Source organism: Salvelinus sp. IW2-2015, linkage group LG20 (genome assembly GCF_002910315.2).
Source record: "Salvelinus sp. IW2-2015 linkage group LG20, ASM291031v2, whole genome shotgun sequence".
NCBI lineage: Eukaryota > Metazoa > Chordata > Actinopteri > Salmoniformes > Salmonidae > Salvelinus > Salvelinus sp. IW2-2015.
The window spans coordinates 69,214,031-69,228,751 of NC_036860.1; the positions used below are offsets into that span (position 1 = coordinate 69,214,031).

The 14,721-nt window shown below is 40.6% G+C and overlaps 1 pseudogene; it reads right to left on the reverse strand.

Moving 5' to 3' along the window:
• The window catches only part of LOC111980075 (mitochondrial dynamics protein MID51-like), a 20,674-nt pseudogene extending 9,510 nt beyond the window's left edge, over positions 1 to 11,164 (reverse strand).
• Between the last annotated feature and the right edge of the window lie 3,557 nt (positions 11,165 to 14,721).

Sequence of the window (14,721 nt, forward strand, 5' to 3'; positions counted from 1 at the left end):
TATTTTACATCTGAGGTTTATGTTGAGACCGCCATCGGTTGAGACACAGCATGCACTTGAATACAGAGTGGGTGTAATGTTTTGGCTGATGAATGRACTAAAATGGGAATGACATTGGCATTTCAACTTTCCAATTGAACCACAAAGATGATTGGAGGTGTATGAATATGTCGAAGATAAATACACGACGCAGAGGACGAGAGGTCAAAAGTACTGAAAGTCAATAGAGTACTAACGGTCAATAGGAAATTATCAATGGAAATAGTTGGTTTTCAGTTCAACATCTGTTAGGAATGTCAGTCCTGAAACTATAGCTACGTGTGGCACGTAAATCTGAGTTTACATGTTTTTAGATCAATTAAATATTCTTTAATGCAATTTTTTTTCCCCAGTGCATCGCGCCGACAGAAGCAAAGAGCTCTCTGGTAAGAAGGGCGGGGTGTATGTTTCATGATTAACGACTCATGGTGTAATTGTAACATACAAGAACTCAAGTCCTTTTGTTCACCTAACCTAGAATTCCTCACAATCAAATGCCGACCGTATTATCTCCCAAGGGAACTCTCCTCGGTTATCGTCACAGCCGTGCATATCCCCCCGCAAGCGGATACCAAGACGTTCATCAAGGAACTTCACGCAAATTGGAAACCATGTATCCCGTGGTTCCATTTATTATAGCTGGGGATTTTAACAAAGCTAATCAGAGAACAAGGCTACCTAAATTCTATCAGCATATCGATTGCAGTACACGAACAAGTAACACACTCGGCAACTGCTACTCTGTGATGCATACAAGGCCCTCCCCCACCCTCATTTTGGCAAATCTGACCATGACTCCATCTTGTTGATCCCCTCCTATAGGCAAAAAACTAAAACAGGAAGCGCCCATGCTTACGTCGATCCAACACTGGTCTGACCAATCGGATTCCACGCTTCAAGATTGCTTCGATCACGTGGACTGGGATATGTTCCGGGTAGCCTCAGACAATAACATCATAAGCATTTCGCTACACTCGCAATAACATCTGCTAACCATGTGTGTGTGGCCAATAAAATTTGATTGGGCAAATTTAGCTAGATAACCATTGTGAATGATGATGAGATAAGAGATGAAACTGGTCATTTGCTGCTGTAGATTCAGTGGTCGTTGTACCGATTAGTGGTACTACTAGCTAGCAGCAAGTCATCAAGTTAATTTGCAAACTAGCTAACATTAGTTATGTTACGCCTGTCTAGTCTGCATGCAGCCTAGCCGATTAAACTCAACTTGAAATCGTAAGTTGAATTTAGTCAGCTATGCAGCAGTGTCAGACCAGAGCAACACATGAAATACACCAAAGATACAGAGCTAGCTAACCCCTTAAATCGGACATTAGCTAGCTATATAGTTTACGACAGCACTAGCCCAAACGAACACATGTTAACAATTTAGCGAGCAAACGTTAGTTGCTTTTGCCCCGTTGTCCGTATAGACAGTACGATAAGTGAGCTAACAATTAGCTTGATAATGTTACTAGAATAGCAAAACTGGTAGCATGAGCATTGTTCCCTTTAATTGGCTAATAGTATAAATAAAAAATCACGTTAGTACTACAGTAAAAAGCTAACTAACCTTAACTGCTTTAAAAAAAAATACTTTTAGCTACTAGCCAATCAAAGGGAACAAAGCTGAACGACGCTGACCTTACACATTGAGGAACTGATACTCACAATCAATTAAATAAAAATATAGGATATTGACAGAACAACATTTTACATTGTCAAGAGAGAACGCTGAACTTACGTTTGAGAAACTATTTCAAAGGTTTATCCTTAAAAGTACAACAGACAAAGTTCCCCCCACGCCGGGGTCAGCATGACAAACAGGAAGATATTGGCTACCTATTTTTGCACTGGAGTTACTACATCCGGTTTGAAGTATTTTTATGGTTGAGAAATGTGAGATTACAGCACTCAATCTTATTTAGCGTACAAACCTACACATTTCTATGATGGAATAAAGCATTTTTATAAAGAAGTCGTATAAGAAACATATGTGAATAAGGTCATTAGCCAAAGTAATAATAGGACTATATGAGTAGAGTAGACCAGAGTAGGCTGGAGGAGAGTGGAGTATTACTTTATTGATCCCAACTTGGGAAATAGTTTTATCACCTCTAGCATTATCACTGATTACTGGACATGACTAGGATAAATGTAACACATATAATAAAACAAACTCATATTAATATGTATTGGTCAGTTTGTGAGCAGCTAAGATACGGCACACACCCTCTGGCACCAGAGATGGGTAGATTCAACAGAGTCCCCGAAGAAGAAAAATGTGTGTATAATGTGATCTTGGGTTAATAGAAAGTGAAGCCCATTTTGTGCTTAATTGCCCTCTGTATGATGACTTGAGACATGTTCTATTTTGTACAATTGTTGGTGCTCACTCATGAAGTGTTCAACGACAGGATGAAGTTCTTTCTCAGAAATTGCACAATTTATTTTCCTGGGGTAGAGAAGGAGAAGTAAATTGTTTGTGTAGAGAGACAAGGTGAAAACTGTACTTTCTTATGGTGGCTAATTATGCATTTAAATGTTAAATGCATTCCATTTGTTTCATGTAACATTTTGTTTTGTGTTTGGTGCACACATACGTGACACTTGAAATCATGTCTTATATGCCTATATGGGCTGGGCACCATGTTGCTGGTGGTTTCAAGTTTTATTTGTCATATGCCCAAGTACACTGAAAAGCTTAACTTGCCCTTGCCCTACCCAACAGAGCAGTATTCAATATCAAATAATATAACTAATAACAAAATACAAACATTTTGTTTTTATTGTTATCATAAATATTCTTACATTCTTATTGTTGTGTAATTGAAGAAACAGCTACTTAGGAATTACACATAACTAATCAAAGTTGTTTCTGAGATTGGGGAACCAAACGCCATTAAGTGGTGAAATCTCACAACTAGCAGCTCGCAAACAATCACATACTGTTTGTCTCCATTAAGAATGTCTGAGTACTTTGTCTGCTAAATTACCTTAGTGAAATGAGGCTCAATAATCTGCGTTGTCAACAATCTTATCCAAAGGCTTACAATTAATTATATTCTTTCAAAATTCATAATCTTAAACAAACAGAAACAAGAAGCCAATGCCCACGTTTTGGCTAGGTGCCTTTGTGAAGAGCACAACTCCAATAAGAAAGACTGACAAAAGGAGGCATGTTGAATACTTTATGTCTAAAGTAAAAAAAGGTTTAAAAAAATGGCTAAGAATTGTATTTGATTTACAATAAAAATGTACAGCACAGTTCTGTCTAAGGTGTGTCTGTCTAAGGCTAYTGAGGCCTTCTTCGGTCAGGGAGTCTCGGGCAACTGAGGTCAYAGGTCAGTGGGGTTTCGGGCAGCTGAGTTCAGGGGGCTTCGGGTAGGTGTGGTCAGTGAGATTTGGTAAAGCACCAGTTTTGAAAGTGAAACTACATTGGCCAGACCCATATGTTAAGAACAGTTCCCACTAAGGGGGAAAGGGAAACAAGGCATGGGTTTTACWATGTACARAATAAGAKAAAACATGCATCAGAGTATAAATATAGGTTTGAAACCTCAGGAGGCTCATCACACATCTTTGACACMTTGACTGGAGGTATGGACATTTTTTGGCAATTTGCTAAAATAGMGATTTTTATTTAACTAGGCAAGTCAGTTAAGAACAAATTCTGACTTACAATGACAGCCTACCCCGTCCAAACCSTAACGACGCTGGGCCAATTGTGTGCCGCCCAATGGMACTCCCAATCACGGTCGGTTGTGATACAGCCTGGAATCAAACCAGGGTCTGTAGTGACGCCTCTAGCACTGAGATGCAGAGCCTTAGACCGCTGCGCCACTCAGGAGCCCTCGGGATAAGATAAGTAAAATATTCACTGAGCTATTCCAATATTTCAGAACTGGATACTATTGATCATAATCAAGAATACCAAGGAAAAACCTTTAAAAAGAGTTCTAACGTTTGTTGAACATTGACATTGGCCATTCCATTAGGGAGAGTATTTGCAGTGAGAGGCTGCCTGAGATTCACCCAGTGTCTATTGAGAGACAGGAAATGTAATTCCTTAATTCGAATCACTAGGTACATATTTGATAATGGAATTTATATGTTTAAGGTAATGACTAAAGTATTTCACCCTGAAACSTATAACAGAGTGAATAATTAGAATTATAAGACTGTAATTCTCTAATGTGTGTGCATAGGACAAGTTAAGATTGTACTATTTAGCAATGTAAATGAGACAGTGTGTGCATAGGAAAAAATGAACTTGTGACAGACATCTTGTGACCACTGATAACAGGAAGGAAATCTCTCCACCCGAGGAGGAGAGAAACCGTTAGGCTTGCAGTAGATTATGTAACACGTTGCAGGATATGATAAGCAATGTATGTGGTGGAGTAGACTTGTAAATAGCATTGACAGTGTTAGAGAAGATGAGGGGAAATTATAAGGGGTATGGTATATGGTATGACCAAATGTGAGGTATATAAGGTTAGGTGCATTGTATGATATTCAGAGCTCTCTGAATAAAGCACTTACCTTTTGCAGACTTCTGGGACGTTGTCAAATTCTTCTATTAACCGGGGCCTTTACAACCCCCGGGGAATTGGTCAAAGTATATAGTGAGTTTTGAGTTAATATCATTGGAACTAGACATTCTCGTGACAACTTGGTCCTTCGAGCCGGATCTCAATACCTGCCTCTGTCGTCCCAAGGAACTGCTGAAAACCGTGCATGGGCGGATCACGGATCGTACGTGGTGTGATCATGGTTAATGCCTGGGGTCACTACACTTCTGAGTGACCCCACGAAGTGTAGTGTCGCATCGTTCCACTTTTAACCAACGTTTAGTTGGGTTCAAAGCCTTTTTGAGATCATCAAACAATGTTTGAGAGATGAGTGATATTGTCGCACCCGAATCAATTAGCGCATGACAAGTTAAGCAGTCCTCCAGGACTGTTTCCAGGTATGGCCATTTAGATTCGTGGTTAGTGGACATATTCCCCACAAAGTGGAGTGGTCGTTCGCAACGACGTGATGTGCCATTTCTGTTCAAGGTGGAAGCAGATTGACTTTTCCGATTTTGAGTGGGCTTGACTTTAACGAAGCGTTTGACCTTTTTCTTCGCAACCTTTGTATCAGAGTCTATAGACAAAGCCCGGGGGCTTGTTTCTTGATCAAGCGGGCCCTGGATAGGGTCTTGAATGAGAGCAGGAGAAATTTGAACTTTAACATCCTTGCTATGGGTGTTAATTCCTGCGGACCTGGTGTCCGGTAATTCCCCGTCTAGTCCTTGTGACTTATCTTTTACCCTTTTCTCAAATTGTTCTCGCTTTAGTTCTTCCCGTAGTGGAACTTCTGGAGAACATTGGTCTACGTTTTGATTGTCCTTTAACTCTTTGTTACCCTTGTGCTCTGACACTTTTTGTGGGTTGGGTGCAGGAACGTAGCGAACAGGTCGATTGTAGCGGTAGTCATGTTGATTGCGACGTACTTTACAGTTATTTTGACCGCGGAGGTTATTGGAATCATGGTTTCGTGGTAGAAACTGTTGTTGTGCGTCATCTCTCAACGCTCCAATACCTGATAATGCACCCTCTAACTGGAGTGAGTGCTCCTGGTCAAACTTCAAAACCGAGTGGTCAGGGCTCTTAGCGTTGTGAACTTTTGATGCCTCAAAAGCTGTGCCTGCAAGCTCTCTGAGTTGTAAGATAGGCAAGCCAACGTTGGCGGCAGGGCCCAAGTAGGTAATGAAGGTAGGATACATGTTCGACAGGAACATTTGTTTAAAAGGTAACAGGTCTTCCATGCCTGTTTCAGTGAGTAGGCCGAAGTAAGCTGAACGAAGCCTATGATAGTAAGCTTGTGGGTGTTCGTTCCGAGCTTGTTTGACGGTGTTAGCCAGTGAGCTATCGTGTTTGCGAGTCGCAGAACCACTGAATTCTACTTTCAAAGCTGTGGCAAGTTTAGCGTAGTAATTTAGCACGTGTTGCTGTTGTAGACGAATGAACCTTGTCACGTGTCTATTCGATGTTCGCTTCAACAGGTAAACCCTGTCAGAACCCGTAGCGTTCGGGTAGCCATCCAACGCGTCCTCTATGTCAGCTAGGAACGTCTCAGTATCGTTTGGCTGACCTGGAACGGGGTCAAAGGTGGGGAAATTCTTGATGAGTTTGTCAAGGTATTCCGCGCCAAGCGGGCGGAGAGGGTTGGCCTTATCCTGTGGAGAGATTGGGGCCGAAAGGCCAAGAGGAAAAGCCAAGCCTTGTTGTTGTTGTTGTTGTTGGCCAAGAGGTGCAATTTTACTCAGTGCCGAATGGCCAAGAGGAGAAGACTGAGGGACACGAGGGAGGCAAGGTCTGAAACCTATCGTCTTTACTCCTGTGAGTACAGGGCTCCGGTTGCTTGGATTGGTAGTCACGCTGTAGAGCGTGACCATTCWGGARTTCCTCCAGATGGTACCTAAGGMTGGTATTCTGCTGCATTGCAGAGTCCACTTGAGCGCTTAGAGTACTGATTTTGGACACGTGAGTGTCACACTTGCTCCTTTCGGTCTCAAACTTATCTGTCATGGTTTGCAGATAGAGGTCTTGAGTACGGAGCGAGAGATTCAGTGATGAGATTTCCGCCGCTTGTTTAGAAATCAATATTTCCATCTTCCTCACCTGAGTTCTCTCATCATTCATTTGGTCAGCGACTTCAATGAGTTCTGCTGATTTGTCATCCAACTTTGTCATTGTGTTCATTAACTGATCGTCTTTGGTCTGCAGCGTTTTGAGTAGAACCGTGTTACTTTGAGTATGTTCAACAAAACTGCATGCATGTTATCAAGTTGAGCGCTCCTGTTTGTAGATAACTCTTCAGATTTATCTAGTTTGGCGTGGACATCATCGTATTTAGTTTTGGCTAAATCGAGTTGTTCCAGTAGCATTTGATTTTGTTCCTGTAGAAGACGATTTTGTTGAAGAGCTTGTGCTTGTTCATCGTCATACGTTTTTGCAATTTTATTTAATTGTTCAGTTTTCAAGCGCAGTTCCATGGCTAGCAGAATTGTTCAATTTTCTGCATTTGTCATTGGTTTCCCGGTTCTCTCCACCTGTCCCTCTATGTCTACCATCACCTGCTCGTGCTTCAGCTGTGCACTGCGGTATTGGACAGATGCCAATCTCGGGTGGCAAGACATCAGGGCTAGACTGGAGAGAACCTTTACGAGGCCTGCGCCTGATGGTTGAGTTTGGAAAGCGTTGTTGTCTGCTTTTCCACTAAGGGCATAATTAGTGTTGGTATCGCTGCTGAGGTCAGAGATCAATCCATTTGCGGGTGGAGGTTCACTAATTAGCGGGCGAGTGGGGACTACCCCCTCTGATTGCTTGCACATTATTAGAACATTTTGAAAGAAAATGTTTTTCCTAATTTTCCTAAATTTGGTTTTGGAATATATTGGGAGCTGCAAAGACGATTTTAATCTATTTATAGACGTTAATGAACCATCAGTACTGGACAGTACTGTGGAAGTTGGACGTGAATGAATTTGCAAAAGCAAATTGAATTAATCAATGATCATCATTAATCATACCTGGATAGGCTATCTGGGAATTAAACCTTAAATTAACCTGGGAAGTTGGTTCATCTAGGTTACTATTGCAAAGCTTAAAGTGTCTCATTTAACAGAAGAACCTAGAAAGGTATGTTCGACAATTTAAATAAATAAATTGAATGAGACAATAATACCCAAGCAATTGAGATTGCTGGATTATTTTAACGTGATCCACGTTTGGATTTCCAACACTTCTTTTAAGAGATGTACTTGCGATTCTTCACCACCAGTGATGCAGAATGCTGAAATCATGTCTCTTATACACATCTAGATGTGTATAAGAGACAGGTTTGATATCTTAACGTGATCCACGTTTGGATTTCCCATACTTCTTTTAAGAGATGTACTTGCTGTCTCTTATACACATCTAGATGTGTATAAGAGACAGATTTAAACGTGATCCACGTTTGGATTTCGCCACTTCTTTTAAGAGATGTACTTGCGATTCTTCACCACCAGTGATGCAGAATGCTGAAATCAAACGGAAGTACAAAGGGCGGGACTTCCGTCGCGCAAGGCGAGGAATTTAAACGGAACACAGAAAGTGAAAAAAAATTCCCTCTCTGTTAGCTTGCACCTCGTGGATTTCCCACCTCGTGCTTACCCTACGTTGTTAAGAAATATCACGTTCTAAGCACAAAATAGGGTCCCTCTCACCATGGAAAGGGTGGGTTTACTAGTGACGTCTCACATTAAACCATTCGGCAAACTTTTCTAGCGTTATGACCGGAGCGACACGGTACATAATAGGGATATGCCTGTAGTCAGTCCACTCTGGTTTAGTGTGGTAGGCGGACAAAATACTTTGGCTCGGTCACCGAACGAATATCTTCTAATTTCTAACCTTACTGGCTCTAGAAGTTAATATTGACCGACAGAAATAGTGCCGTTTGGCCTAATGGACTAAATCTGGAATTTATCACTCACTGCTCTGACGCTAACGACCGCTAGTGGAGGCGCTCTGTAGCCTCTTCAAATGGGAATACACACACACAACCAATTTGTATAGAAAGCAGTCTGTTTGTACAATTCTGTTTGCACAATTGGTATATAGAATTCCACAGCAGAGTCTAATTCTATCTTAGATTCCTCTCAGGGGGCGTCATATATGTCGTGTCTTTACTGTCATTAAATTGAAGACTTCTAGTTTTTATCAACGATTCTCTGTAATTAGTTATTACGCGATCAACTAAATAATAACGTAACTAATTAACTATGAATTTGGGGCACCAGGGAATATATTCAGATTACAAAGTTATAATTTCCCAATATAACCTTTCAGATATTTTCATATCTGATCAATAGTCTTTTGACTAAATGATTTATTTATTTTTACCTCACGTTAGTCTCATTCCAAACGTCGTAAATTGTTGGTTATCTGCACGAACCCAGTCTTCACTATGAGTCATCCATACATCAATTGTCTTAAATCATTTATTTATTACTAACTAAGTAATTCACAGAAATGCATAAACAAACAAACAAACTTAAAATGGTTACATGAAATGATGGGAGAAATATGCCCTAGTGGGCTGAACCGGCATGGCGGCTTGTTAGACAAAGGGAAAATTGGGGATCGACTAAGAAGTCACTACAGAGTTCATAACTATAACAATTGACATGCTAATCCTTTACACATGAACGCTCACTCATTAGGGAACAATTGGAATCAATATATATATATTTACGCTCAGTGTGTCGTCTTGCTCGCTGGAGAAAAGTTCGTTTCTGTTGGAGAGTTTGGTCCGTCTTTCTGTCTTGGTTATTGTGGATAGTTCAGAGTGACATTCGTTATAGAATGGATGTTTCGGCGGTTGTCGTTCTTCGCGTTCAATGATACCGAATTCCTGACTAGTAGTCAATATCAAAGACTTGTTCTTATTATTCTTATTGTTCTTATTCGTCTAAGAGTTTAACCACGTGGTATGGTTAACAGATTCAGCAATGGTACTCAACCTTCGTTCTCCTCCTATGGAGAAAAAACATGGTCTYSTGATAATTTCTCAAGTTGGGTTTTTATTAGGAATTGCCGAAAGGGGCTGTCCCAGGATGTCTGACCCAACTGGGCTCAGGGGCGGGTCCTCGGATTTAGTTCAAATCAAAAGGGATTTGTATTTTTCTTCATTAAACAGTCCAAAATCATATTACACAATTATACAAACAGTATCATACTCACGCATTCATTTTATACAACAATTAGATGTAAACCTCATATCTGAGGTTATTATATAAACAGCGGTATGGTAATGTAGCCACACAGTCTCCCATGAGTTTCCCCAGTTGTGACAAACGGACATGTTAATAGCTGGAATCTTCACCGCCCTTTTATACTTTTTCCGGAACATGAAATCTGTTCGTACCTCAAGTTCTGTGAGGTGGAAGAAAACCCTTTGTCCTGAAAGTTTACCCTCTCTCTAATACTGTTTGGCCCTGAGGAGATTCTCAGGAATTTACGACGTCTCTCTGTGACCACAGCATGGGTTGAAGGAGGAAAGGGGGAGGCAGGGAGTGGCAGGGAGAGGGGGATGGGCTTTATGTACCTAAACAGGCAACGTCATGACACTACTAACCCACTGTGACCACCTGCTACTACATCAATCCCAACTTTTACCATTCAGGCCTTACTCTGAACACAGATAGGCAATGTGTACGAGTGTGAGCAAGTGTGAGTGTAACAGGCGTCCCTGTGCTGCTTAGCAGTACAGATTCCTCGCTCACCAATCCTTAACGGTACTTGATCTCACATCCTCTGCCTTGCCAACACACATAACCATCCTGCTTGACAATGTACTAACCAGTCGCACCACTGAAAAAGTACCAATTTGGTAGCGCCATTGGCAATGTTTCACGCTGTGGGGTGAGCTAACGACACGATTGTAACTGTTTAATGAGCAATGTTGATAGTTGTAATGCGGAATAACATTATTGTGTGTGACAGACTAAATACATTAGCGTACGTTTCCTGGTTCAAAGGAGTTGTAAGAGGTGGGTAGAGTCTGCAGTGACCTGCTCACTGTTGACTTCATGTCATGGTTAAGTACCTATTGTGACGAGCCCATCCAGCTGGGCTCCTCCCAGCTCCTTTCCCCTGATGGTTCCATCTTAGTTGGGCTGGTCGGAGCACTTATTGCACGGTCATACATCTGAAAGGAGATTGAATTGAAAAGCTTTATTGTCCATTAGAATGTTTCATGAAATGGACATGTCTTCCACTTGTGGTTAAAAACAGTAAAATTACTGATGTAGAGATCAGATGCCAAATAGTGAGAGGTGATCACATTTAGCCTACAACTGAACTGGCACAAGGGACAAATAACGTACATAATAACATTTACAAGAAAAGAATTGCTTAAAGAATGTCCCACTTAACCTTTTGACTGCTAGTGTTGCAATGCCAAGCATGGCAGCTCCTCCGACCCCAAGCACAAGCTTGGCATTAGAAAGCAAAAAGTCAACAGCCGTGCCRATCCCGTTGTCATCCTTCTTTCCTTTACGGTCACCGTTCACTCCCGCCATTCTGTCTTTGTGAATGTAGAGTTAGAAGGGAAAAACTATGAGAGAAGAACAAAGAACGAACTCATTCAGATGTGAAGAGTCTTGCATTCTATTATCATAACTCAAGGACTGTGTAACTTTTATTATTAAAATATGTATTATTAACTCTACCAGAAAAATAGCCATTTTAGAAGTACCTAAACCACTCGATAAGAAACAGATGATGAGTTTTCTTGGAATGATTAACTATTGTCGTGCGTGGATACCCCACTTCACATTGCATACCGGAAAGCTCAGTGAGTTGATATATGGTAAAGCTATGGCAGCCAGAGATAAAATAGAATGGATTAGGGAAGCAGAAGAACAGTTTATGAGTATTAAGAAGCTGTTAATATCTACTACAGTCTTAGCGTTTCACAGATATAATAGGCCCATTATACAAAAAGTCGATTGTAGGGAGGGGTTCATGACGTAAGTACTAACTCAAAAACACGGGGGAAAATATAAGCCTATTGCTTACTACTCCTCCCGTTTAGATGAAGTAGCTCAAGTTATGTTACTATGTTTACAGTCTGTGGTGGCAGCAGCCCAGGCAGTTGAGGACTCGGCATCGGTTGTGCTTTATCATGATTTGACTTTAAAAGTTCCACATGRCGTATCCATACTGTTGTTAGAACAATAAATGGCTTACATGTCACCAGCTAGACATTTGTCTTGTATGATAATTCTTTTGAACATGCCTAATTTGACAATAGAAAGTTGTACTACTCTGAACCCCTCCACATTAGTTTCTATTGCAACAGACAGCAGCCCACATGATTGCGTAACAGAAACCGAGAAAGTTGCCTTACTACGACCCGATTTAACTGACCTTGCTTTATCTGATGGGGAACTTACTATGTTTGTAGATGGATTCTCAAGAAAGAACCCTGATGGCACTAATGCAATAGGATATGCTGTAGTTACAGAAATAGAAGTTTTAGAAGCGAAACGGGCAGGCCTCAAGCCACAGCCGCCGACATAGGAATTCTTAAAAGAGGAAGCAGACATAGACAAAACCATATTGAAAGATTGTCAGTTTAGTGCACCAGTAAAGGAGATTTTGAAATGGGAGAAGTGCGGGGGGGGGGGGGTGTACTGTCACGCCCTGACCTTAGAGTTCCTTATTATTTTCTTTGTTTGGTTAGGTCATGGTGGGTGTGAATCGGGTGGGAAAGTCTATTTTGGCCGTGTGTGGTTCCCATTCAGAGGCAGCTGTCTATCGTTGTCTCTGATTGGGGATCATATATAAGTTGTCATTTTCCTTTTGGGTTTTGTGGGGTCTTGTTTTCTGTTTAGAGTCTGTACCTGACAGAACTATTCGCTTTCGTTTTCGCTTTGTTATTTTGTTTGAGTGTTTTTGAAATAAAGGAATCAGGAACACTTACCACGCTGCGCTTTGGTCCACTCTTCAAACCACCAACGAGAGCCGTTACAATAATAACAGATTATAGAAACACACACATAGATTGTGTGAATTGGAGCTAATATTGAGACCTAAACGATAACTGGTCAATCATAGACAAAACCATATTGAAAGATTGTCAGTCTAGAGCACCAGTAAAAGAGATTTCGAAATGGGAGAAGTTAGGAGCAATTTATAAGAACAGTGTTTGGTATCATGATAAGTTACCCATACTGCCTAAGTAATTGTTTAGATATGCAGCAATATTGATACATGGGCTGTCACGCCCTGGCCGTACAGAGGGTTTTATTCTCTATCTTGGTTAGGTCAGGGTGTGACTAGTGTGAATTCTAGTTTCCTTATTTCTATGTTGGTGTGGTTGATTCCCAATCAGGGGCAGCTGTCCATCGTTGTCCCTGATTGGGGATCATATATAAGTTGTCATTTTCCTTTTGGGTTTTGTGGGGTCTTGTTTTCTGTTTAGAGTCTGTACCTGACAGAACTATTCGCTTTCGTTTTCGCTTTGTTATTTTGTTTGAGTGTTTTTGATAATAAAAATCATGAACACTTTCCATGCTGCGCTTTTGGTCCACTCCTTCCGACAAGCGTTACATGGGCAGAGTCATGTATCAACTAGGGGGATGGTGGAAATAATAAGGAAGTACTTCGTAGCATACGGGATCACAAATTACTTTAAAAAAATGTGTTCCCTACTGTGTTAATGACTACAAGAATAACCCCCGATAAAGATGGGTTATCCCCATTCGAGAAAGTATGTGGAAGACCATATAGAATGCCAGAATTAGGAAGGCCTGAATAAGGTGATGTAGAGACAGAAAATACCATAACAGAGCACATGAGAAGACTGTTTGTTAACCATACCCGTATGTTCAAGATTTTGTGTCCAACAGGTGAATTACAGGAGAAGGTAATTCACTCAATCCAACCAGGAGACTGGGTGTGGATCCAGTCCCTGAGGAGAAAAGACTGGAAGCAGCCCCGTTGGGAAGGCCCATACCAGGTTCTGTTAATTTCTTACAGCTGAGATCCCGTTAACGGGATCGACTTGACAACAGCCAGTGAAAGTGCAGGGCGCCAAATTCAAACAGAAATCTCATATTTAAAATTCCTCAAACATACAAGTATTTTACACCATTTTAAAGATAAACTTGTGTTTAATCCCACCACAGTGTCCGATTTCAAAAAGGCTTTACGACGAAAGCACARCATCTGATTATGTTAGGTCAGTACCTAGTCACAGAAAAACACAGGCATTTTTCCAGCCAAAGAGAGGAGTCACAAAAAGCAGAAATAGAGATTAAATTAATCACTAACCTTTGATGATCTTCATCAGATGACACTCATAAGACTTTATGTTACACAATACATGTATGTTTTGTTCGATAAAGTTCATATTTATATCCAAAAATATATGTTATGTTCAGTAATGTTTATCAATGCGTTATGTTCAGTAATGTTTTGCCTCCAAAACATCCGATGATTTTGCAGAGAGCCACATCAATTTACAGAAATACTCATAATAAACATTGATAAAAGATACAAGTGTTTTACATGGAACTTTAGATAAACTTCTCCTTAACCTTTCTAGCCCCTAGCGGAACCCCCCCACATTCCACTGAAAAGGCAGCGTGCGAAAATCAAAAAATATTTTTTCGAAATATTTAACTTTCACACATTAACAAGTCCAATACAGCAAATGAAAGATAAACATCTTGTGAATCCAGCCAACATGTCCGATTTTTTAAATGTTTTACAGCGAAACCTACGTATATTATATGTTAGCGTCACACCAAATACAAAAAAAAGCACAGACATTTCTTAAGCACAGGTAGCTTGCACAAAACCCCCAAATAGAGATAGAATTAGTACTAACCAAGAAAACAACTTCATCAGATGACAGTCTTATAACATTGTTACAATAAATCTATGTTTTGTTACGAAAATTTGCATATTTCAGGTATAAATCAATGTTTAACATTGCAGCTACATCACACAAATAGCACCGAAGCAGCAAGAATACTACAGAGAGCACGTGAAATACCTAATACTCATCATAAAACATTTATGAAAAATACATGGTGTACAGCAAATGAAAGATAAACATCTTGTGAATCCAGCC